At 41.6% G+C, this 26,272-nt stretch overlaps 1 protein-coding gene across 3 annotated transcripts in view; it reads right to left on the bottom strand.

Moving 5' to 3' along the window:
* IL1R1 (interleukin 1 receptor type 1) overlaps window positions 1–26,030 on the bottom strand; it is a 78,551-nt gene extending 52,521 nt beyond the window's left edge. For 2 of the 3 annotated variants that reach the window (XM_049651280.1, XM_049651275.1), the window contains exon 1: window positions 25,449–26,030. The gene's annotated coding sequence lies outside the window, so the exon portion shown is untranslated. The remainder of the gene's footprint in view (window positions 1–25,448) is intronic. The other variant, XM_049651277.1, reaches the window with a different exon arrangement.
* Between the last annotated feature and the right edge of the window lie 242 nt (window positions 26,031–26,272).

Below are 26,272 nucleotides of genomic sequence, written 5' to 3' on the forward strand. Positions count from 1 at the left end.
TTAGTATACTTTGATCTCAGACTTTGTAGTTTTCATCTCTAGAAGTTATAGGTGGACCTTTTTTTTTCTTTTTTTAACATCTTCCATTCCTCTACTTACTGCTTTGAGCATATGGAATATAGTTGTAATAACTGTTTGAATGTCTTGGTCTGTGTTGGTTTTAGTTGGTTTTGATTGATTGATTTTTCTCCTCCTTATTTGTCTACTTCTTTGCATTGCAAAGTGATTTCTTATTAGATGCCAAACACTGTGAAGTTTAACTTGCTTGATGCTTGGTATGTTTGAGTTCAAGGATGCATTCTAGCTCTTGGAAGTGCTTCCATTATTTGGGGTGTTGCCCTTATGATTCATCAGGCAGGGCCATGGCAGCATTCAGTGTGGGACTCATTTCACCCCACTGGTCAAACACAATCCTAGTTCTCTATCAAATGCCTGCAGGTTGTGAGGGTCTCCATTCTGACGGGCGGGAACAGAAATTATGCCTGGCCTTGCTGTTTACTACTTCATCTAATCCCATGGGTGGTTAATTTCTGGCCTCAGGTAGTTCCCTCACACGTGGGCTGACCCATACTCTGCTGAATTCTAAAGGGAGACACCCCCCCCCCCCCCCCCCACCCGACGCTCTTCCTCATTAAGGTTTCTCCTCTCTGGCATCCATTCTTGTGAACTACAGCAACCTGGGTCTCCCTTGGCCCTCAGCTCCATCTCAATTCAGCAAGTTTGCTGAGTTCTGCCAAGACTTCCCTTCCCTGTGGAAATGGCTAGACACCCTTCCACAGCCTGGGAATTCTCTCATGTCAGTAAGTGGGGGCAATCATAGGGCTCACCTCATTTTTCTCCCAGTCTCTCAAGGGTCCCTGTCCTTCAATGGCTGATGTCCAGTATCTCAAATGCCCTGGTTTCATGTATTTTATACAGCTCTTTTGTTGTCTGTCATGAGAAAGTAAATCCAGACCCTACTAGTCAATCTTGGCTGACAGCAGAACTTGGCTACACAGTTCTCAGTGTTCATAAATATGACAGTTGGCCAGGAACATGTCTAACATTCTTTACACATCTCAAAACTTTTTCCTTTTAATTTTGTTTGGAAAAGTTTTTGAAATATTTCTAAATCACAACCCAGAATTAATAAATGTTAGCCAAAACCAAGACTTTTGAGGAAGGAAGGAAATTGTGAATGATGTCAGATAAAGGGCAGTCTGGCAACCGCTGGGTCCCAGAGGCAGAGAGACGAAGGTTGTGCCATGGGGAGGGGAGAGGAAAAATAGTGAGGGAGGAGGAGGGGAAGGAAGGAAAGGGAAGAGGAAGGAAAAAAGACATATAAAGTCCAAAGAACCTAATTATCTATCCCCAGGGTTGCCAAACCCAAGAATTTTAAAGGAAGCATTATTAGCAATTGTGATTGTTTGAATACAGGCATCGGGAGGGAAAAGTTGAGAGGAATTCTATGAGGGCCCCAAAATATTGTTAAAGAGAACAAATAGTTTACATTAGTGGCTCTCAAAGTTCCCTGAGATCCTTTTAGAGGTCCACAAGGTCCAAACTACTTTGATTTAATTCAAAGACGGTGTTATGTGTATTCTTCACACACATTCTCTTGCAAGCACACAGTGGATTTTCCAGAAGCTACATGATGTGTAGCTCAAAGATTGAATGCAGAAGCAGATATAAGATTCATCTGTACTCTGTTGCGCCAAACATTCAAGAGATTTCCAGAACAATGTAAAACAATGCTACTTTTTCCATTTGTTTTCAAAATACATTTTTGTAAGAGAAATGTTATGTTAACTGGTAATGGATTTTTCTTTTTACATGATCAATACAATTTTTAATTGTTTTTTTTCAATATATGAAATTTATTGTCAAATTGGTTTCCATACAACACCCAGTGCTCATCCCAAAAGGTGCCCTCCTCAATATCCATCACCCACCCTCCCCTCCCTCCCACCCCCCATCAACCCTCAGTTTGTTCTCAGTAATTGGTTTTAATGTCTAATATGTGTAATATCAGTAGAGTTAATCAGGTAAACAAATCTCTTTAAAGTTTTCAATAATTTTTCAGAGTGTGAAGGGGTCCTTAGCCCACAAGCCTAAGAACTTCTGTTCTAAAGCTTTTGCAGCCTTACAGAGACCACTGAGTACTTCATGGAAGTATCTTCCCCAGAACAAGGATCAAGAAGATCCTTGAAGATCAAGGAGTCACAAGGGAGAATCACCCCCAACACCGGCTGCTTTACCTTTTATCCAGACTTTGAAATGATGATTCATAGAACAGCAGCCCCTGTAAGCCTCATCCACAAGGAACTGGGTCTTAACTCATTATTGAGATCTGAATTGCTCTTTTCAGTGCTACAAGTCCCACCCCGAATTTCTCGAAAGGGTTGTGAAATTGCCAGTGTCCTCTCCAGTCTACTTCACCATAATTTTTCCACTATTCATCTGACCCATGCCTAATAATTGATCATTTATGAAGGAAGGAAATGTATAATCAAGCACCTATTACATGTCTGACAGTGAGTTCAGTGCTTTCATAGGACATCACATTTATGCTCACCACCCTATGAAAAATATCATTATCCCCTTGTTTTATAGATGGAAACATAAAAGTTAAGGATCTTGCCTCAGATTATCCAGTGAGTGAAATAAACCAACGGGGACTCAGCTCACTCTCCAAAGCTCATGGTCTTTGCCATTCATACTGGTACCTTTCACTGCTCTGCCATTATCACTATTGTGTTTGTAAAGTAAAAAAACACCCTGAAATATCGGAACTCTGCTTTCTATAACCAGAGGGAGACAGCTGTAGGTTGGATCCCAGATCTATCATGTACTAGCTGTGTGGTGCTGAGCAAGTCACTAAACTTCTTTGTTTCCTTGATGGTAAAAAATGTTCCTAATTACACCTGCTTTATTGGGTTATTATGAGAACTGAAAAAGTTGATATGTAAAGAGCATTTAAACATTGTCTGATACATAGTCAATGATAGAGATGAGTGTTATTTGCCATACATTAATTATATTTGGGTAAATTACTCAGGATCTATGAACCTAAAAAAACAGGTATAAAAATACCTGCCTGGGGCACCTGGGAGGCTCAGTTGGTTAAGCACCTGAGTCTTGATATTGGCTCAGGTAATGATCTCATGGTTCATCAGATCGAGCCCTGCATCAGGCTCTGCAGTGATCCCGTGGAGCCTACTTGGGATTCTCTCTCTCCCTGTCTCTCTGCCCCTCCCCTCCTTTCTCTCTCTCTCTCTCTCTCTCTCTCTCTCTCTCTCTCTCTCAGAATAAATAAATATTAAAAAAAAATAACTGTCCAGTTACACCAGAGAGTTATTGAGAAAGTCACAGATAATGAATGTACTAGACAGTATTTTTAACTTCATAATATGCAAATAAGCAAACAATATAGAAGCTTTATTTGCCAAAAACTCCCAATATTATGTCATTTTTGAATAGGGAGTTTTCTGGTAAAGAGGAGATTAGTATTTCTGGCTAAAAGAGTATGTACTTGTCACCACAGCTAATAAATCCCTTATTCCAAAACACTAACCGAAACCACAGTTAAAAAGCAGGATATTTCTGCACAAACACTCAAGTCTAAAGTAACCAAGTGTGAAATGTAAAATGACTCAGTCTCTCTCTGTGTGATCGAACAGTGAATTTTGTTAATATCATGAGGAACTATCGGGAGCTGAAATTTATACAGTCCTCAGAGATAATGAAGGACTTAAAACAAACAAAAGGTCAGTTTGCAACCAGAAGTTTCTCAACATTCCTTACGTAAACTCAGAAATTCAATTATTGCCATGCCAAAGTTGTTCTGCTGCCCTTCATTTTTCATTGTTAAAAAGTTTTACCAAAACTTGAATCATTTCCTGTCCTGACAACCGCAATATCTTTTTCCCATTCTTTCTACACTACTAAACTCCAAATTACTATTGCCAAAGAAATTCCCTTCCGCATTGCCAAATGGTATCTCAAGCCATTAGATGTCACATGCACATGAGCACACACGGGAGCATGCACGCACACCGCTACTCTATCTGAGGTCCCTACCGGTGCCTCATAGCACGTTTCACATCTAACTCACTGTCTCTATTATTTGTGACCTTGTTTCTTAACCAGCTATGCCTACTAGAATGTAAGCACCCTGAGGGTAGGATTTTGGTCTGTTTTGTTCACTGTTGTACTATCATTGTCTACAAGAAAGCCTGACATGTGGTAGATTCATTTTCACTTATATTGATGAATGAATGAAAGAATGAATGAATGACTTAGCTCTGCACATTGACGGTCCTTATACTTGATTTCAGTATTCTTCATCCCTTCCATTTGACAATGTTTTATCTTCCTTGCCCCACCTCTTATGCAACCGGTTATAGTTTTCTCAACCATCTGTGTTTTGTCTCATCAGTCCCTAGCCATGAATATGTAGGTTGTTGACATTAAGACAACTTACCTGTCCTGGATCTTTCTAAGGGTACTTGGGGAGCTGACTCAGCCAATAGGACTTCACAATATGGAGACCTGAAGCAAAGTGTTTCTCACCCTTGATGAAGTGAGGGTTCGGAACATAGGAATGAGCACATCAGAGAAAGCTGAAGTCTAAATCACGAATCAACCACCCCCTGGGCTGCTGCACACAAGGAAGGACCCAAAAAAGGGATTTACATAGAAGCTTAGACCACTGCTCCAATTCATGGCTTGCATTTGGGCTAATAAGTGGGCTGGAAAGAGCGTTGATATTACAACCCTTCTCCTTCAAACACAGACGAAATAGCCATTGGCCCTAGATATGAGAAAGGGGCCTCATGAATCAGATCGAGAGATGGCTGGGTCAGTGGGCTGCATACCCGGCTATGCACCAGAGTCCCATGGGCATTCTAGAGCCCTCCTTTCCGAGCAGAATCTCCACAGATGATGCCTGGAAATCTGTATGTTTAAAGAGCTACCAACTGCTCCTCAGAATAACAGCCACTAACCAACAAGCCCAGAATTTTCCCAGGGCAGTTTTAAGTGGAAGTACTCTGGGTTGTCTGTTTGGGAGGGTGCATTATTTACTGGACAGAAATTGGGAATACTAGAGGTTCTGCAATACCCAGGGCCGCACTAAACGACAAAATGTCCTCCATCCTACAAAACTTGAAAATATCCCACCAGACAAGAAAGTAGGTAAAATCTAAGCCCAGAGCCTAATTCTGTTTTTCATAGGAACACATAGCATTTTTTGTGTCATTTTCATATGTGTTGAATTTTTTGGAAATGCAGCTACCACAAAAGTTGAGGTGAAGTAGAACTTTATTTTGGGGGGAACTTTAAAAAAGATTTTTCACCACTGGGGAAAATCACATCATCGAAGACAATGCCACTAATGATATTGGAATCTCCAGGGAGACACAGACTGCTTCCATCTATATTTGCAGCTGCCACTTTACAGACATGTCTGTGTGTTACTGCAAGCATCTGTTTCTTTGTGTCTTCCAGCTCAGTCATACTCATGTACATACACATTGAATTGAATGTGGAATCACTTTTATTTCTCCTTCACATCATGGTTAGGGTAGCATAGTTCAATTTTTAATACCACACGCAGGTAGGATATGTTCTCGGTAAATTTCATTATAGAATAGTAAAGGGGATTTATAAAATATTTTTTAAGAAAGAGAGCATTAAGTCCTTGGAAGGTAAGAGCCACTGATCTACTTCTGTCCCCCTTGCTCTGATGCTCCCCTACTCTCTCTCTCTTTCTCTCAAAAAAAAAAAATAAATAAATGTTAAAAAAAATAAAACCACTGATCTAAATCATCTAATTCATGTCTCAAAACAAAGCTAATGGTTGGAGATGACAACACCATTTTCTTTGACTTGTCCTCATTGTCTATATGTTCACCCTTGACTTTATCCCATTCCTTCTCCACAGTTGGTGACCTATTCAATGGCAAGTCTTCTAGGAAAACCATTTCTAATTCCAAGTTTTGCAGCATCCAGAGCATCACAAAAGAGGTCTTTTTTCATGGGCATCGCCTCCCCTCCAGAGATCTTTTCGCTTTCCTCAGCTTTCCTTTTGAAACACGGATAATTTGAGTTTTGTCTTTAGAGCTTGTTTTTTTATTAACACAAGCCCTGCTTTGAAATATTACACCCAAGACTGTGAGAAAGGCTTGACCCAACCAGCTTGGCTGACACTCCTGAGCCATAAGTACCACAGTGGGGCTGAGAGTTCTTAAAGTTTTGTGCTTCCCTTTTTAAACATCTCCCTTATTCTCATGTCTCACCTGTGTGCCACATTGTCATTTCAGGCTGCTAAATGTGACTTAATTCTAACTCACCTTTGTGACTGCCCTCAACCCATGTCAGAAACTCTTCCCTTCACTTTCTCCGGAAGCCCTCAGTCCAAGAAACGATATGGTTACAAAGACTTGTGACCAAGGGGAAGGAAAAACATTGTTTGTGCCAAACTAAATCCCAGTACAGAATTAGTCTTCATGGAGAGACGATGAAGTCACAAGAGTAAATCCTCTACTGTGGTTTTCCTACCAAGTTGTTCTTCAGGGAGAACACAGCACATGCTAAGTGATCAATGGGTTCTAGATAGTTGGGTAGTAGCTGAGAAAGAGCCTCCAGGAGATCCCCTTAGCCAATAGTCTACAGAGCTATGAGGGTGGCCACTCTGCTGTCCCTTGCATTATCCTTGTCAAACCCTTCCTTGGCTCAAATAGTGCAGGCAGCATCTGAGGGCTCTACTGAGATGACCTCACTCAAAAACCTTCCCTTCTTCTCCCTCCCCTTTTCCAACCTCTCCCCCAATTTCCTCTCCCTGTTATTCTCCATCTTCCACTACAATTTCTTCCAAATCCCCTTCCTTGCTCTCCATCAACCAAGAAGGATCCACCTAAGACACTCTACTCATTTCTCTATTTCCTTGGAATTGTATTAGTGTACACTATTTTAAACCATAACATTTTATTATTGCATGTGTGTAAAGCATATATGTGAAGTATTTCCCCTGATCCTTTCATTGACCACTGATTCTGGTAAATGTACTTTTGCTGTAGTCAAATTTTCTTTGAGCATGGAACTCTGGGAATACTTCATTCCAAAGAAGCTAAATGTATTTATAAGAAAACTCAGCTTGCTTCTCAAAGTTGGCTTCATAATGCTGTTTCCAAAAAGATAAAAAAAATGCAACTTCCCATGAAATAAGGGTAGCATGGTACCTCTGTGGTTAAATGTCTTTGACCAATCTTTGACATTATATTATATCATCCTTTGAATCAACCCACCTTGGATTGGGACCCAATGTCACCTTAAGGAAATAGACTAAATATATTTGTATATTTAACTCAAGGCTGCATTTGATCTTTATCCATTTATATAGATGCCTTTGGGTTGGTATCTACTCAGTACATAGTATACCCCTATTTCTTAGGAAAATAAGCCAACCTCCCTGACCCCCACTTCCAATCCATAGGTGTGGGGCTAGGGACACTTGGATGGTTGGGCTGAGAATATTCACTAGACCCAAAGTTGGGACATTTACATGCTCTCTCCCAAGAACTTTGCATCAAGCCTGAAATACGTGGAGCTAATTCCTACATGTCATGGATGGAGTCAAAATGAAAGTATTGTTCTTCTTTGGACTCCATTTGGGAGGGTGGCCATGTTTTCTTCCATGTGAAGCAGAGAAGAAAAGAAAGCCAGTTTTCAGAGAAAGAGAGAAGCAAGAAGTGGGGACAAAAAATGAAAAGAGATTCAGATTCTGACAGACAACCCCCCAGGCTGATTCAGCCCTTCTGGGAGCCAGGCTGCTTCCTTGTCCTTGTTCCCAGAGGCACTTCTGAATGGTGACTAAATTTCTTCCTTTCTGCTTGAGCAGGTTTATCTCCTTTAAACATGCCCTTGACTCTTGCCATTGCCAATTCTTATTGCTTACAATCATCAAAATCTAGCTGAGAGCCCTCATTCTTATCAGATTTTTTTCGTAGATTCTTAGATTCCATTGTTTTTCCAAGAGTTAGCTCTTCTCTATTTCATGTCCACTCATTCATTATTGTGTGCATGCACGCATGCGCACACGTGTGTGTGTGTGTGTATGTGTGTGTGTGTCAAACACACACACAGATTGCCAAAGGGATAAGGTATTATTATTTACTGATAGCACATTTTCTTCTTCCAGGAAGTACACACTGAGAAACCAAGATATCATCAGAAGTGTTCTGATCAGAAGTGATCATCAGAATGATCAAGGAATCAGACAGGAGGGTTACTCCAGTGTTTAATGGCATCACTTTTGGGGGCCTTCATCTTCACCCTGCACCAGGACCTACCAAGGGCTGTGACTTACCCAAAACCTGGGTGGGCATTGTCTCATTTGTCTGGGAGTCCTTATGTCTTTGCTATATAACAAGCTGGACTTCTTTGAAATGGACAAAGAAGAAAGAAATGGACACATCTTTTCTTTAGCTGTATAACATGAAAGCCAATCTATTGCACTAAATTGCTCCAATCCCACTTATATTAATTCAGAGAGTAATCCTATGTACGGGGATTTCTATTTCTTGAATATATAACAATGTATACTCTTCCAGGATCACCCTTTGTGTCTGGTTGCCCAGTGGTTTCATACCTTTGAAGAAGAGGCATCTATTACCTTGGGAAGAGGAAGATGGAGGCTAGAACAAAGAAGGCATCGCTCATCTTTGAACTCCAGAATACAGTTTAAGGCCATGGCCAAAAAAAAGCCTAAGTTAAAATGTCATTAATTGTAAGATGTGTAATAGAAAAGAAGAAAATGCTGCCAATTAACTATGACCTATCATCTATTGCAAGATGTATCTTCAAATACGCTGGGGAAATGGCAAGGCTTTGTTGAGAAAAAAAAGGTATTTGTTTGGAACTCCTCAAGTGGACTTTGCATCTTAAGAGTCAGGGAGGAAGACTGGACCCATGAACCAAAGACTAAGCAGGGCTAGACTAAAGCAGTGGAGACCCTCTACCACACAGATGGTTAGGGAATGTCCTGAAGCTGATGGAAAGAGCCCACAGAAAGAGAAAAAGGAGAAAGCAAGAGCTTAACTCCTACAGTCACAACTGAAAGGGGGAATAGAAATCTGCGGTGAAAGGGCTGGTGGCTTCCTCCCCACTGAGGTCGCCTGGGGAGACAGCAATTCCCTCAGAGAAGGTGGGTGCAGACTGAGACCTGGCTTCCAGCTGGGCAAGGAGAATTGCAGAGCTGAGAGAGGTGCCACCAGCAGATGGAGAGAAGCTGCTGAGAGTTTCTGGCACCAGAAGACTGGAGTCCAGAAGCCTCACATCTACACCAATACCCAGAGTCATCAGTACTGGGTGACTTGATGGCCTACACCCAGGTGAGACCTGTCACACCACAATAGACACGTGGTAGACAAAACACAGCAGGGACCCAAGGACAGGGCTACCACCAATGACAAAACAGAATGAGACATCTCACCAGGGCCAGATTGGGTTGGGCCCCCTCCACAATGCTGGCATGGGAACCAATCCCTAGAGGATGCTAGATCTACCTTAGGGAGAGGACCAGAGAAAAGCAAGAGGGAGAGACCCTGAAAGGCTATTTACGAAGAGTTACTGAGATTGAACACAAACTATGACAGAGATAATAACGTCTCTATTTGGCTAAAAACCTTGACTTGTACTGAACATACTAGAACTCCTCTTACATTTAGTCATTCAATAAACAGTGATTGAGCACATACTATATACCAGGCAGTGTTCTAGGTACTTGGGATGTATGTGGGAACAAATCACACAAAATCCCTACCCACATGGAGCTTACATTCTACATAGTGTAGACAGACAATAAAGAGTAAACATAATAAAGAAGGAAATAATATAGTACGTGAGAAAGTGAATGTGGAAAATGTCTGCCTCAAGAAGACTGAGCCTGAGAGCAAGACTGTAGTTTGCTACATGATATATATTTCCCGTCTGAGCCCCTATACTTATCGTATGCCAGTGGTGTCATAACACAAGTTAGACCCTACTCTCAAGAAATTGACAATCCAACCTGTGAGTTTATACAGTGAGCTTCATGGGAGCAGGAATTATGCCCTTGCCTCATTTAATGAGTATTTACCAAGCACCCAGTAAAATATATGCTAAGTTCTGGGCACTCCCGCAACACAAATACAACACACAGATATGCACAACACACAAAATACAAAACGCACACAGCAAACACAATACACATGTAACATACACACTCACACACAACACTCACCAACACACACAGCACACGAAAAACAGGCACATGACACAGCCATACAACATACACACAACACATAAAAACACACACCCATACAACACACATACACAAAAGCATACAACAATCATAACACACACTCACATAACACCCACATCAAAGTCTCTGTGCTGAAGTATTTTAACATGAAGGACCCCATGACAGAGATGAAGGCTGATCTAATCAAATTAAGCACGTGAGTCAGTGAGACCTGAAAGCATTGAGACCTCAGAGGGAAATTCCAATTGAGCTAGTTCAAGACAAAACTATTTGTCCACCTGAGTTCCCGAAACAGCCATTACAGAGTGCCATGAAGGGATTTCTGGCCATGAGAATGAGTTATAACTAAAATCCACCTGCATAGCTAAGAGCTAATGGTCTGCACTTGTTATGTAATTCCCATTAAGACTCCAAACTCTGCCCCTGCCAGGCTGAGAAGGCCATTGGCACCAGATGTACCTTACATCTTTCTCAACACCTGGAGCTTACACAAACATTACAATCGCACTGTGAAATTGTGTCATTGGGATTTCAGTTCCAGAAGTTAATCTGATGCAGTTAAGTTCAGAACAATAACTCACCGACTACACACAATTTATTTTCTAATTTTCAGCAGAAAATTAGAAAAGGGAAACCCTCCTTAGACAAAGGCATGTTTTTAAAATACAGTAAGGAGTTTGTTTCAAGGTATGCTTGAGTTATTGGAAACAAGGTTCAACCTAACTTGAGCATAAGGTTACTGTTTTTACCATTACCCTCTGACAAATGTTTTCTTTGCTTCCAGAATTGTATGTTTATTTGGAGCAATATTCATTTATATATCTTTTCTTGATACTTTGCAAAACATTATTTACCATGCCAGAGGACTGATTTTGGTGGAAAACTCTCAGGAGGTAGCAGCTTCAGCACTCCTCCAAAGTCTTAATAAGTGAGGATATAACTTCTGAAACTCAAGTGCTCGGAACAAAATAAATATTTTCTGCCCAGCAGTGTCCCCCACCCACAAACACCATTTCTGAGAAGCCCATATGACACATCCCCAAGGGGCCATACAGACTTGGACACACATTTAAATAAGCAATAAGCTGTCTTGAGTCCTTGAGTTACAAGGTGAGATTAACCTACTGATAAAAATAACATGCCAGAAGAAACATGCCAGGAACGTGCCAGAAGAAAGATAGGATAGAGACCCAAAGGCAGCAATCTGAGTACAGAAGTAACTGAAGAGAGATGTTGGAGGCTGTTTAATGATCTGAGAAGTCAGAGATAACTAACAGTAATATACGCAATCACTTGATTTTGTGATGTCAACAAGAGAGCTAAGCAAGAAACGTCCATGCACGACAATGCCACAAACAGCATTAACTCACAGGAGAGGCCAAGGTGCCTCCAGCTCTATTTCCAAATATTCTTCATCAGTCTCATGCCCCCTCTGTCACCTTTCCAGAATGGCAAACACACAGATAAAAGTGTTTATTGTGATACTTGGCATATGGTAGGTGCTTGGCATTGTTATTTGTGGTCCCCCAAAGGTGGGCAGAGAAAGTATTAGGATTTCAAGTGTAGAGTAAGGACCTCTTCCCCATCCCAAATTGGACATGTGGTGTGATGAGAAAACATGTGGATATGGGACGACACTGCCCAACATTTAAAACCAAGATGTTAAAACTAAGACTTGTTAACATTTACTTTGTCACGCACCTAAGATTCATAGGGAAAGAAGCATAACCTTTTTAAAGACCTTTTAAAGATTTTTTAAGCCATTTTGAGGGTGTTTTTTTTTAAACCTTTTTAAAGGTTTAAACCTTTTTTTAAAGGTTTTTTTTTTTCCTTCCCCACTTATCACTAGATTCTTTCAAACTGGGTCAAACACGTATTGCAGTGGGATAATAAATTAACATGAGAACAGTAAGAAGCAGAACTAAGAAACTATAGATGTGCAAATTTTATTTAGAAAAATGTAGCCTGATCGTGAACACATTAGGATCAAGTGTCGGAAGTCTGCTGCCATGATTTCCCGATTTGCCCGATTTGTTTCTTCCACTGTGCAAAAGGGACAAAAAAAGCAAACCCAGAGGTTTTGGGGACAATGTCCTTCCTCCTCATTTTATTTTATTATTTTATTTTATTTATTTTATTTTATTTTATTTTTATTTTTATTTTCATTTTCATTTTATCTTTTTGTATTCTCCAATGCGCCGAACCCAGTGCAGAGAACTCATTAAATACTTTTTGATGCTTTAAAGTCAGACTCACACAAAGTGATCTCAACTATAGGAGTACTGATGTCTCAGAGGCTGACTCACTAGCAGCACTTAGACTTTCTTATTAATAAAATTCCCCAAATACACTAAAGAGCATTCGGATGCAGTAAAATTAATCCAGAAACATCATTTGCAGAAGTATGTTGCCCATTTATTCCAAAATCTGCCTTACTTTTAAAGTTTGTTTTTGTATTTTGAAAAGAAGAAGAACAAAAAGAAAAGCAGTTGCCATATTTACTTAAGAGTCAATATGGCCCCAAATTGTTAAGTAAAGACTGTGCAAACCATCAAACCTCTTAATGGCTGCACCTAATCTTCTCATATTCAGAGTTTCACTGTTACTACTTTAGACAAGATCCTGTGTGGGGGGGAGGAGGGGGAAGTTCTTAAGTGTTTTCTCAGGAGAACTGGGGAAGAACAAAGGAAGCTTTAGCAGTTCGAGAAAAGGCAATTAGAAGAGTCTGAACCACCAAATGCAATACACTTACCTTGCCAGTGCAAAACTGGGTAACCTATGTGGGCTTCTTTTCCACCTTATCAAAAAGGATGGTTAGACCAAAACACACTTTTCTTCTGAACCATCCACGTTAGCTGAATAAATAGTACTAGGCAAGTCCCTACTCACTCTTTGCTTCAACGTTGGCAGTCAAAGTCTGCCACACAGGGGCCCCCACTGCGGCTGGGATGAGGCCAGACCACTCCATTGCGGGTCCTACACCCGCCCGGGTCTCCCTGGACTCTAGCTTTTGCAAGTGTTTGCCTCCTCGCCAACTTCCCCAGTCGCTACCTCTTTCCTTCCACAGAGAAAGTCACTCTTCCTCCTCCAGCTCATGCCTTCCTCCCCACTCCTCCAACCAGGGGGGATTCTCTCCCCTCCTCTGAACCCTTGGCTTCACCTCCCCCTCTCTGATGGCACTGGCAACCCCAACTTCATTCTGGACGAGTTCTTCACTGCCCTGATACTCAAGTTCTTAAAAGTAGGCTCTTTCTCTGACTATAGCTTGAACAGAGCAGACATGTGAATCTTTGCCAAATAAGTACACAGTGGCTACATTTACACGACTAATGCCCACCGTGCCTTAGAAAATTCCACCCACACTGATGGGATGGAGAGCCTTTGAAAGTAACTTCTAGGGACAAGGTTTTCTGGGAAATGGATGTAAATTCCCCCAGCAGGCAGGATGTGGCAATCGCTCTGGACAGCCTTGCTCCAGCCAGCTTCTTGTTTGCTCAGGTAATTTACTGAATTTATGGCTGTCTACATCCCAGGTCAGTGGTTCTCAACCCACATTATACCAGTGGCATGGTATAATCACCTCGCAAGCTTTTAAAAATCCCTGTGCTGATGCTGTGTCCCAGACCAATCACATGAGAACTTCTGATGGTGGGACCCAGGCATCAGCATGTTTTAAAGCTTCCCAGGTGATTCAGATACACAGCCAGGATTGACGACCACTGGCCTAGACCATAGAGGATGATCCTATTCAGCAGACGTATATCCAATTTGCACAGAACTGCATGGTTCGCTAACACAGCAAAACCTGTTTTCTACATGGACCCAGCCTACTGTGGCCAGGCAAAGAAAGAGAGTTGAGCCTCAGGGACTTAGTCACACACAGCAGGTTTCCCTAGAACAGTAATTTATAATCTGGACATCAATACATCAGTTCCAGACCAAAGGAAGTACCTGTCTCCACCACCCCTCCCCGTAGCATTTTTCGCTTTCCTGTGGATGTAGTTTCTGTACACTTGTCACACTGTCATACCAAAGTTACTAAAGGTTTCAACTGGGAAAAAGAAGTTTAGAACTCTAATCTTGCTGTTAAATAAAACTCAGAATTTGAGGTTGATGATAAATATTCAAGCATGGTGAATGATGTTGGGTGTAATTTCCCACGTTATTACAATAGCAAAAATGGAACTGCCCCTTCTCCTTACGAGTCAGCTCAGTAACCCACCATATTAATCTAGAGAAATGCTTAAATCTTGAGGGAAATTTATTAAAAAGAGGTAGTCGTGGTAAGTTCACATGAGATTTTTCAAGTCAACTAAGTCTAAGTACACGTTCTATCACCAGTGATTATAACCACGTATTTTCCTTCTAGGAAAGAAATCCCTCGAATCTTTGCATTGCCAGCTACATTATATGTATAGGTACATGAATATCAATATGATTGGCGTATAACATTGTGTAAGTTTAAGGTGCACAAGGTGTGGATCTGATGCATTTATATATTGCAAAATGACTACCACCATAGCATAAGCTAACACCCCCAACCCATCACATAATTACCACTTCTTTTTTTATGGTTAGAACATTTAAGATCTGCTCTTAGCAAATTTCAAATGCATGATATTAGCTCTAATAGCCATGCTGTACATTAGATCCCAATGTGTTAATCTCACAACTGGAAGTTTTTATCCTTTGATCAAAATCTATTTCCCTTTAAGAACAACACTCCTCCACTCTGTTGCTCTGAGTTTAGCTTTTGTAGACTTCACATGTAAGTGATGTCATATAGCATTTCTCTTTCTCTGTCTGGCTTATTTCACTTAGCCTAATGCCCTAAAGCTTCATCCATGTTGTTGCAAAAGGCAGGATTTCCTTCTTTTCTCGTGGCTGAATATTATCTCATTGCATATATATACCACATATTCTTTATCCATTCACCTGCTGACAAATATTTAGGTTGTGTCCGTATCTTGGCTATTGTGAATAATGCTGTAGTAAACATGGGGGTGCAGATATCTCCTCAAGATCCTGTTTCTACTTCCTTCAGATATACACCCAGATGTGGGATGACTCAATCACATGGTAGTTCTCCTTTAAATTTTTGAGGAACCTCCATACCGTGTTCAGTAGTAACCATAACCAATTTACATTCCCTCCAACAGTACACAAGGCTTCCCTTTTCTCTACAATCTTGCCAACACTTGTTATCAGTTGTTGTTTTTTTGATATACAGATTATTCTTTAATGGACAGATGATACTATTTGTGAAATCAGGTTTTTCCCACCTACTTCAGGCAGGGTCTGTTTAATCATTCCAGAGAAATATCTATCAAGTTAATTTGTACCTTATTATTATGTATATTTCATCTAGATTGATTTTAGTTTAAAAATTTTCTACTGACTATTTCAGAGCATGGAAAATAACCCTTGCACATGATACCTTTTTAAAAAACTAGCTTACAGATAACATGTGCCAATTTGGGTGATAAATCCATATCAGAGGAGGAAAGAGGGAACCTTAATCATGTGCTTCATGTGAACAAACTTTGAAAAACATCAACACTCATAAAAATGTGACTACTTCAACTACACCTTAAGAAGAATGATTCCAAGGGCGCCTGGGTGGCTTAGTTGGTTGAGCATCCGACTTCGGCTCAGGTCACGATCTCGCAGTTCGTGAGTTTGAGCCCCGCGTCAGGCTCTGTGCTGACAGCTCGGAGCCTGGAGCCTGCTTCAGTTTCTGTGTCTCCCTCTCTCTGCCCCTTCCCTACTCATACTCTGTCTCTCTCTGTCTCTCAAAAATATTAAAAAAAATTTTTAAAAAAAAGAAGAAGAATGATTCCATAAACCAGTGCTTCCCTTCTTCAAGTTCTCTTACCATTTCAGTACAACAAAATACAAAGAATGTTGGGATTCCAGCAGACATGTGTTTATATCTGGACTCCTGTTAATCATTCACTACATCTTGAGAAACTACTTGCTGTCTCTGGGTCTCTGTCTCCTTCAGGAAAAATTAAAAATAATAAAATCCATGTAAGGAACACAAGTAATATCTGAGAAGCACCCAGAAATCATGGGGAGGAGACCAACAGGGGCAGGGGAGGAGGGTGCTACATTGTTGGTATTTCCAGAAGAGTGTGGCGGCTAGTCAGCCTACAACAAAGAGATCAAGAGGTGGGAAAATGAAATCACAGACAACAAAAGACCTAACAAAAGATAAAAGAAAAGTTGCCCGAGGATTTCCAGTCAAGTTCTACCCTCTCACTAACTCCGGGAATAGAGTTAGGGTAACCACATCAGTTTTTTGGGGGGGTGCACTCATGGCTTTGGAATGTGTTGGTTTTGTGACCCATGTTGGAATATGCTGTCGGCAAAATTGACTGAGTGGCTACGGTCATCAAAAGCAACACTGCTTACCTCAACCAAGAAAGGGCTCACTGTCAAGAGGTTTGGTATCTTTAGAAACAAGATGGGATAATTTATAAGCATGGCTGTGTCCAATAATACCCCTTCAAACTATAAAAAGAGGCAGACATCCACAAAAGACGCACACATGCCATCACCTAGTTAATGTTAGAACAATGTCATTATTCATTCATTGAGCCCGAGAATGTCTGAGGTCTTCAGACATCAAACTTGCTAAAATCCTTTCTGAAATTTCAGTCTTTAAAGCAAATAATGCCATTGTTATGGACTGATTGAACATAGATATAAGAAAACTAAAAAGCCTAAAAATCTAGGAATCCTAAGATATTTATTTCAACTATGTTTAACAAGTATGTTTAGACACATTTCAAATTTTACAAATAATGTTTCTGGACTTTTTTTGTTTTGCTTTTTGGTATATATCCCTTTTGCTTCCTTTTTTACCCATCATTATCACTTGACAGTCCCTTCCCCAAGTTGCTTTCAACTGGACAGTTCTGTCTGGGTTGGTTGAGCACCTAGAATTCACCTGAGGAGTCCCTTCCTCTCAGAAGGAAACCCTGCCTCTTTTCCCGGGACCAGGAGGAGAAGCTTCCTGAGCTTATGAAACTGACCTACAGCCTTCCAATTTCCTATCCAGATGTTCTATGTCCATGGAAGCCTGCATCCCTTAACACCTCTTCAGGGCCAAAGTTCATGGAGTCTTCATTCCAGGTGCCCCTCCATGCACATACATTAATCCCCACTCTGCTCTGGCCACAAATGACCAGTTGTGCCATGCATACAGGCCTGAGTGCCCCCCCCCCCAATCATCAATACTTTGTCTTGTTCTCTTATGTTTCTTTACAAGATGGAGGCTCTTCTCAACTTGGAGCCTTATCATCAGGTACCCAAGGGCACGGTCCATCCATACCCCTTCTGCAGAGCCCTCCCAGCATCGCAAACTCATGAGCAAAGTAGCCCCATAAGAATGGAACCGAAGGACCAGGGTGGAAAAGCAGGCATAGTAGAGGGAAAACCTCTCCTCAGGGTCTTCCCCAGATAATAAAACTTAGGTATTTGCTTTATTATGGAGTACAGAAAGCCATGGTCTCGGTGCTCAGGGGACAGTCCCAGCTCCACCCCTTGCTCACTCAGTGGTCTTAAGGAAAGCTCTCTATTCTTCACCTCTAAAGTTAGAATGATAACCCTACCTGTACCTCCAGAGAAGGATGTGGGAGAAGCACATACATGGCCCACACCATGAGGTCAGAGTTTTTATCTGGAAGCTGAAAGGTGCAGGGCCCTTTTGCTGTTCCTTTCCTGCCTTCCTTTTGGTTGTTGACATTTGATTCTCTAGAAGCCAGACTGTAAACTGCTGCACATTTTCTAAAGCTTTCTATTTTCCCTCCCACTTCCTCTTCCTTTTCCTCCTGGGGGCACCCAGTACAGTGCTTGGCCCAGACTGGAAATGCAACAGTGATTTGTGAAAACAACCAGTTAATTCAGCGAGGTGTGAGATAATGAAGGAGAAAGTCCTTATAAGCTGAGTTTTACTTCTGGGAGAGGTAGAATGTATTTTTGTGGAACATCTCCATGTCATGGTTTGGGCAAAGCTTTTGTCACTTGTCACACACACAGGAATTCAGGGCTGGGCAAAAGAGTGAAGTATCTTGGGTGCCAACGCTCTACCACATGTCAGCCATGTCACTGTCTCTTGTGGCAAATGCAACGACTTCTGCCCATGACATCCACTATCCAGATGAGCTATTATGGTCTACAGCGTAAGGCTTTATAGACTCTGTCACTATCTTTCCAGCCCATGACTGAAGGCTACCTGAAATTCAGAATAAAAGCCAATCTCCTAACAATGGCCGCAAATGCCCACCATGATCTGCCCCCTGCCCGTCTCCAAGCTCATCTCCAAGCGCCCTCCCTCATACTTGACCAACCCTATACATGTCTTCTTCTGTTCCTTCAACAGGGCTCTACTGTGCTGAACCCTCTGCCCTCCACCTGTGTGCCTCAGACCCCGCCCTCCTCCACCAGGACCTGCATCACCAAGCTAATGTAGATCTTGGCTCATCAGTCACCATCTTAGCAGCAGTCTGTCTCTTTCATGGTGCTAATCACTATTGGTAGATGTGCTGCTGCCCGGCTTTTTTGTGCCGCCTTTGCAAGCAGCAGCCAGACTGCCCTCACTCGCTATGGTGTCTCATGGCTAGACACCTAGCAAGGCCTAAAAAAACAATCATTGAGTAAACCAAAACTTATGATCACAAACAGTTTTTAAAACAATCTCAATACCACTACATACTTATTAGAATGGCCAAAATCCAGAACACTGACAACAACAAATGCTGACAAGGAAGTAGAGCAACAGGAACTCTCATTCATTGCAGGTGGGAATATAAAATGGTACAACCACTTTGGAAGATAGTTCGGCAGTTTCTTACAAAACAGACTTACCATACAGTCCAGAAACTGTGCCCTTCGGTATTTACATAAAAGAGTTGAAAATTTACATCCACACAAAAACCTGTACATAGATATTTATAGCAGCTTTAATCATAATTGCCCAAATTTGGAAGCAACCACCAACATATTATTCAGTAGATGCATGGATAAATAAGCTGGTACATCCAGATGGTGGAATATTATTTAGCACTAAAAGGAAATGAACCATCAAGCCATGAAAAGACACAAAGAAAACTTAAATGCTCACTTCTAAGTAAAAGAAGCCAATCTGTTCCTTGATTCCAACTATATAGCATTCTGAATAAGGCAAAACTACGAAGACAGTAAATGATCAGTGGTTGCCCCAGGTTGTCGGGTGGTGATGGGGAGAATGAATAAGTGGAACACCGAAGACGTTAGGGCAGTGAAAATACTCTGTGTGATACCACAGTGATGTGTGCATGTCATTATATACTCATCTAACCCACAGTACAACAGCGAAAGTGAACCCCAATGTAAACTATGGACTTTGGGTGAAAACGACGTGTCCGTGTCGGTTCATCAATGGTAACAAATCCACCACTCTGGGAAGGGAGAGCATACTGATAATGAGGAAAGCTATACATGTGTGGGGGAAGAACATAAATGGGAAATCGCTATACCTTCCCCTCAATTCTGCTGTGAACCTAAAACTGCTGTTAAAAAATAAAGTCTAAAAAAAGAAACCTCCATCATGACATGAGATATGAAAAATTTAAAAACAAGCTGAGTTAATCTCTCCCTCCAAAAGATCACAAAAGTTTCATAAAAACCAGTTGACTGGTGGGGGGAGCCTGGGTGGCTCAGTCGGTTAAGCGTCCGACTTCAACTCAGGTCATGATCTCACGGTTCGTGGGTTCAAGCCCCGGATTGGGCTCTGTGCTGACAGCTCAGAGCCCAGAGCCTGCTTCGGGTTCTCTGTCTCCCTCTCTCTCTCTCCGCCTCTCCCCCGCTCATGCTCTGTCTCTCTCTGTCTCTCAAAAATAAATAAATGTCAAAAAAACACAAAAAACAGTTGACTGGCATACTGTGTTGACAAGTGCATGGGGAAATATTCTCTCCAGTATTCCAGAGGAAGTGTTCATTGGCATAAGTAGGTGGTACGTGGATGGGCAATTTTGAAATACATACAAAATCACAAATGCACATAGTCTTTGACCCGTAATTCCACTTCTAGGAATTTAGCCAATAAATACGCTTGTTTGCCCCTCTGCAAAATGACACAGGTGAGGCTCTTATTCATTGCAACACTGGTTGTAATAGCAAAAGACTGCAAGCAACTTAAAAGTCCACTGAAAGGTTAAAAATGCACCTCACTAGATGCAGATATGGAATAGGGTGCAGAGGAGGGTACACCATCCGTGTGCGTGATGGTTCATTTTATGTGTCGGTTTGACTGAGCCACAGGACACCCAGATAGCTGGTTAAAGACTGTGTCTGGGTGTGTCTGGGAAGGTGCTTGTGGAAGAGATTAGTGTTTGAACTCATAAAGCAGATGGCTCTCCCCAGTATGCATGAGCATCGTCCAATTCCTTGGGGGTCGCAACAGAACAAAAAGGCAGAGAAAAGTTGAATCAGCTCTACTTGAGCTGAGACATCTGTTTTCTCTTGCCCTCCATGCTTTTTGTTCGCAGGCCTTCAGACCTGGGCTAGAATCTACACCTTTGGCTCTACAGCTCTTAGGCTTTAAAACTATGCCACCTGCTTTCCTGGGCCTACAGCTTGTCGACGGCAGATGGTAGTACTTCTCAGCCTCCATAACCATGTGAGCCAATACTTTATAATCTCTCTCGCTCTTGCTCTCTCAGGATCCCAATTACATGCCCAATTTTATATATAAAACCAATAGGAGATTGATATATGTATCTCCTGCTGGCCCTGTTTCTCTAAAGAACCCTGACTAATACAGTGTGGGAAAGGTGGAAAAAAACTATTAACCCTCGTTTAGCTACTTGTTGGTGAGAGTGAGGGAAAGAGGTGTCCGAGAAAAGGAAAGAGAGGAAAGACTTCACTAGATACCCCTTTTAAATTGTGTGTTATCTATTCAAAAGTACACAAACTATATGTTATTTGTTGGAAAAAAAATCTAATTCCAAAATCTTACTGAAAAGTTCAACAGAAAATTGTATAAAATACTACTTTAAATTATATTCTTATCCCCATCTTATAACTGGAACAACTAAACGAAGAGAAGATAGGTCAGTTGCCAGGAGAAAACAAAGCTGGGCCTCCTCTCCCAAGCTAGTACTTGCCTTACTTCATTCTAGCTTCCTTGGAGACATTTCTTGGACATTCCTGGTGCAGAACCAGGGGCCCAACGGATAGAACGTTTAGGGAAAGTGTCCCCATGTATTAAACACTCAACGTGTCTAGGCTGAGATGATAAATTGGATGATTCTGCTAGGGAATGTCAGCCTGAAAATCAACTCCAGGTACCATTTCAAAATGGCCCACATAGAATCAGAGAGAACAGGGCAGAGCACCCCACCTCCCCACAATCCCCAAGTGAGGGGATGAACTGGCTGTGTTTCCAGGCCCGACACCTTCAAATGTAGCACGGGACTCATGGCACTTTTGGACAAGGAATCCATCACATCAGCACTCAACTGTCCAGACCAGTGTAGCATGGAGGCTAGGAAGTTCAATGGACTTGATATAGATTGATGGGGATCTCCCATCACTAGCTCATCTCATCACCTTTGGGCCACTTGCCGAACTTCTCAGAGTCTGAGTTGGTTTGGTCCCTGAGCATGTATAATGATGCCAATTTTGCAATGTTATGAAAAAGATGACATATAATGATGTAAGAATGCAGATCAGTGTGTGTTCCTTAGTGGGAACTCAGTAAACGGTGGCTATGTAGCCAACTGGACAGCACAAACATCGTCGGTGGGTCAGCAGTCCCAAATCTACGTGCCATTCATCGTCTCTAGGGTTCAGTCAATCCTACCCTCACCAACCTGTGGGTTCTAAGTAAGACTGCATCATGAATCCCAGCTGTGCACTGACTTTGAGCAAATCACTTCTCTGTCCTTCAGCTTCTTAATCTGCAGAATAAGATCATAACAGTGACTACCTTATACACAAAGCACTTAGAACTAGATCTCACGTATAGTTAAGTGCTTTATGAAGTATTAGCCCTCATTATTATTTATTCGGCACCGAGTTCAGAGCGTTGCTAAGCATCAGTTTGGTTCTGATGTTGATAGCCTAGCACCGAGCTGAGGATCAGAGTGAAACTCTGTACCCCCTGTAAAGCTTCTTATACTCACACTAAGCCCATTTGTGAGACTTACTCTTACAAATCTATGATCTCCGTTTTCCTGGTTCTACCCTTGGCTTGTATTCATTTGCTTAATACCCATTAAGAGCTTTAAAGGTTTACTCAATAACAATGGAAACCAACCCAAATGAAATTAAACCATTTCCAAACTCTTCTGTGATTCCTTTCCTGGCAGAGTTGGGTAAAAATGTTCCTGGCTACCTTCTGTTGACTCGTTCAAGAAACATTTGTGGAGCCTGATACCGCGAGGTATCAAACCCCCAGCCCAGGTGCTAGAGAGAGAAACGCACATAAAACAAGCCCCGCCTTTGAGAAGGGGGAACTGAGCAAAGCAAGTGGAAAATGACAATGCAATATAAGAAGGATGGTGCATTGTCCTACATTCAAGTGAGATAAGTAAGCAACAAAATAGAAACCATCTTCGATCTAAAGTATGTCCATATGCTGCTAGAACATACCAAATGCTAGGACTGAATCCAAGAACCAAGAAATATGTTGCAACACACAGACACACACACACACACACACACACACACACACACACACGTGTGCACACTCTCAACACACACACTTTCCAAGTCTAGAATTAGAACGCATTGCCAAAATTTCAGCATGCTGCTCTCCAAAAACAACATACTTTATAAGAAAAGAATATAAATAAACAAAACAGCCATCATAACAGTACCATTTTGTATTTCTTCCTTTTTTTCTATTCAAAAAACTTTCCTCTGTCTCATCTCTCCATGTTCCCAATACAATCATATGGTGGGATGAAAAGTCAGTCCTTACTTTTGAACTTTATAGACAAAACGGAGGGGCTGCTGGGTGACTCAATCGGTTGAGCGTCTGATTTCAGCTTAGGCCATGAACTCGCGTTTCATGTGTTCAAGCCCCCGCATTGGGGTCTGTGCTGACAGCTCAGAGCCCAGAGTCTGCTTTGGATTCTGTGTCTCCTTCTCTCTCTGTCCCTCCCCTGCTTGCACTCTGTCTCTTTCTCCCTCTCAAAAATAAATAAAAATTAAAAAAAATTTTTTTAATTTATAGACAAAAAGGAAGTAAAATCATAAAGACTGAGTTTTGCCCTGGGTTGTTCAAATGGTGGCAATTCAGAGCAAAAGCCTCTGATTCCCCACATCTCAGTCTACCTTCTGAGTGACATCAAATGAGGTCAAAGTCCCCAGAAATTAGGTTGGCATAAGTTACTGTAAGAAATGATTGCTTTGATAACCAAAAAGACAAGAAGAGACTGAACCCAAAGGGGCAGAATAGGAAGCCAAAAGGACTTACAAAGGGTTTTCTTAAAGCAAATCAAGACCACAAAATAGCCTTTGCCAGTTATTAGATTAGCAAGCACATTAAAAAAAAAAAAAAAAAGGCAAACCCCAGTGTTAGTGAAAGTGTGAGGGAAATGGTATCTGTACAGAACTGGAGGGCATATACATGAATAGCACCTTCCTAGATTAATTTCGTAGCAGGGACCAAGAGCTTCAAAAATGCTCATGCCCTTTGACTCCATGGTGTTCCCTCTGGGGAAGACAGTCCAAGGAAACAATCAGGAAGAGATAGAAAGGTTAGTGAGTACATCAGTCTTGTAAGGTTAATAATAAAAAAGAAAACAATCAAATATCTACCAACATGATTTCTAAATTCTGTATATAATGTGATCAAACAACTTTTGTAGAAAGAAATTCATTAGCATGGCGAGATGATCACAATATATTCCCAAAAGGGAAAAGCAGGTAATAAACCGGCAGGTACAGTACAAGGATGTTTTTCTTTTAAATGCAAATGCAATCGGGGAAAAAACATACGCACCAAAATGTTAACAGCATTATTCACACAGTGACAGGTTTTTATCTTTTATCTTTTTTCTTGATCTATGTCCTTTATTCTGTATCTGACAGTGAGCATGGGCGATGCGTGTCGATTTGCCAATTTTGCAAGGGCACATTTTAGAAGTGAATCTCAGCCATTCCTCAACCATGCCTGGCAAGGTTTTCTCCTAAGTAAGCAAACAGGCATGTGCCCAGAAGGGGTTGAGGGATAGAAGACTAACCCCTGCATGTGGCCTTGAGAAAGGCCCTAAGTATCTCTTGAAGTTCATCACCAGGATCAGGAAGGTTTAAATCACCTCAAGAAGCACTCCCTGCTCTTTCTAGGAAGCATTATCTCCTTCCTGTCCCCAGCAGATTCACACGTTTCCAGCAAGCACAGATCCTTCCTTGGCCTCCAGCACATTTGGTGGTCTCCAGCCACCCGTGAGTGGGTCGCCTGATTCACAAACCAGCTGGTCATCAGCTGCACCTTCTGAAAACATCCTTCCTCACCACAGTACCTACTAGCAGTTTGCGTAAGAGCAAAGAGTCGTGAATTGAATTGAATTGAATTGAATTGAATTGAATTGAACGGTAAACCTCATTTTGCTCTCCTCCTGGTGTTCTCATTTCTCTTTAATCTTCCAGATTCTATCCCATTTTCTTATTCTTTCCCACAACAATGCTACTGCTAGTATTATGGAAGTCAAGGACGTCCAATGAAGAAATACCGGGGGATGTTTCTAATCTCTGAGAGTGTAAGGTCTTCCTTACAGCTGTGGGTGTAACATTCGTAAGGCCTCTGAAAAAAATGGTTGCGCTTTTAAGATTACATTTTGAGCCCTTACTGGAGGAAGCTCCTGCAAGTGTTGCTAATACAATACATTATAACATTAAATGCAACCAATGGATGTCTGTTAATAGTAATGCAAGGCCTTCAGTCAAACATTGGCCCAGGTTGCGCCCCTCTAAAACTGACAAAACTTAATGGAAAGTGATAAAATAAGTCTTAATTCTAACATCAACAACAATGTTTTTTAAAGCTTCTCATTTATAATACCCGTCCCTTAAACCTCACAATTTACCCAAATTCATGCAACTATTTACGGTTTATAAGTAGCATATATTTCCCATATCACTCATCGTTAATCTTCCAGACAGTAAAACATACCTTATCATAGATGACCTCTTCATATGACTCACAGACACATCTCTAGGTCAAATATGGCTACAACAGAGCCATATAACTCCAAGAAATCCTTAAAAATCCTGTTTTCAACAAACAGCATAACATTATCAGTTTTATCAAATTCCATTTGTTCCTCCTAAATACTTTCTCAATGTGTAAGTAAGCAAAAAGAAAAAGAGGAAAAAATACGGGAACAAAAACCAGAAGTGCAATTAATCATCTTACCATGTCCTTTCTTCATCGTAGGGACATTTGGGGATGGCTGGCCTCACAGGAGGTGGTGACTCCAAGGGTAAGCCCACAGGGCTTCTTCCCCCAAATAAGTCAGCTGAGTCGCAGTTGGTTATTAAAAACAAAAGTGCATTTTGATGTCAGCCCTGGATAGACTTGCTAATTCCTCTTTTCTCTCTCCAAAGAGCTTTGGATCTGGTTCGTGCAGCACCAGACGGTACCTCACATCTTGTCGGCCGACCCAGTGGTACTGAGGCTAAAAGAAAGGAGAAATACTCTGAGTGATGTGTGTGTCAGAGCCTACAGGGGCTTTAATCCTCGGCAGTGACACATTTGGGGAGCTACGAACAGGAAACTCAGAGCTGGGCAGACTGCCAGAATCATTCCGAAAACGTGCCAAACCCTTACGAAATACCCACACACTTTATTTCACATTCACCTCGAACACTTCACAAGCCTGTGTCTCTGTCCTCATGTGACTTTGCGTTAGACCTAGACAAGCCTTGCCCGCATGTCCAGCCTACCACAGGTCCCGTCATCCCCCGAGTCAAGACGGGGACTGGGGTGTCCTACCC

This window comes from Panthera uncia (assembly GCF_023721935.1).
Source record: "Panthera uncia isolate 11264 chromosome A3 unlocalized genomic scaffold, Puncia_PCG_1.0 HiC_scaffold_11, whole genome shotgun sequence".
Taxonomy (NCBI): domain Eukaryota; kingdom Metazoa; phylum Chordata; class Mammalia; order Carnivora; family Felidae; genus Panthera; species Panthera uncia.